Source organism: Austrofundulus limnaeus, unplaced genomic scaffold (genome assembly GCF_001266775.1).
Source record: "Austrofundulus limnaeus strain Quisiro unplaced genomic scaffold, Austrofundulus_limnaeus-1.0 Scaffold171, whole genome shotgun sequence".
NCBI classification, from domain to species: Eukaryota; Metazoa; Chordata; class Actinopteri; order Cyprinodontiformes; family Rivulidae; genus Austrofundulus; species Austrofundulus limnaeus.
The window spans coordinates 125,781-127,000 of record NW_013952573.1 but is presented as its reverse complement, the minus strand read 5'-3'; positions in this window follow the sequence as shown (position 1 = coordinate 127,000).

Sequence of the window (1,220 nt, the reverse complement as noted above, 5' to 3'; positions counted from 1 at the left end):
TTTCTAGTCACATAGTTCAATTCTATACCACAATCAACTATGTTACCTTCAGTTGTTAAGAAAACATTGAATATATCAAAAAATAATTYGACATTGTATCATAGCCTGTGATGGACTTGCAACCTATCCAGTGTGTACCCCGCCCTTAGCAGTGACTGCTGGATATGGGCACCAGTGACCCCTGCGACCCTGAAAGGAATAAGCTGACATAAATGATGAATGGATGGATCATAGCCTATCTAATTGGCTTGAAATTAGCCTCTGTCTCTTTAAGAACCTCCTACTGTTTCTGACATTCCCACTTCATTTTCACAACAATGCTGGGAAGGGGTGTTCTTTGTGGCAAAATCTTGGCTGCAGACATATTGCATAATCCCCCACCCCCAGTTTGTAAAGATGCGATTTCCATAGATGTATTATCTTGGTCTCATTAGTGCTGTATTATACTATAGCACTTGATTTTCTATTTCTCTGTTTATATGAGGGGCYGTACAAGCCATAATATACTCACACACATATACACTCCTCTCACATACATATATTCTCCTCACACGCACATACATTCTTGTCTCACAGGATATATTATGAATGCCTTTCCTGATTTAAGAGTTAAGTCAAGTAACCCAGAAAGTGACAGGGTCAGGTCAGTGTCAGACCCTTATCATATGTGGAATTGGCATGATTGCACTCTGTAAATGAAGGGAGTGCTTTTCCTGTAAAAGCAGCATATTGTTTATTTTTTATTAATTAATATTTAGTTATTTTTATATTTTTGTTGTGTCTGCCAGTTTGTGAATAAATCCATTGGCCCACCAGTCTAAAGGACTTCCTTATGTTTTATTCAGCCTACACATATCACTGGTACTTCTCTCAATTTACTTAACACTGACTTAACCGGTATAGCAGTACTCCTGGTTTCAGCATTATGGTRTTTCAAAAAGAGAGTGTGTTTCATTACTGTCAAAACAAAACAGTACAATCTATAAAGCAATATTTTTTTCAACAAAATTATTGTAGAATTTTCTTCATTTTTTAACACAAAATGGTTTGAAAATTGTTAAACAAAAAACATTGAAAAATGAAAAAGGGGTGGATATTTTTCACTTCTTTTTTTCCTCAAATTGAATCTTAATTAGAAAATTCACAAACAGTTCAAATTCAAGTTTATTTATAAAGCGCCAAGTCACAACATACGTTGTCTCAGGGCACTGTATATAAAA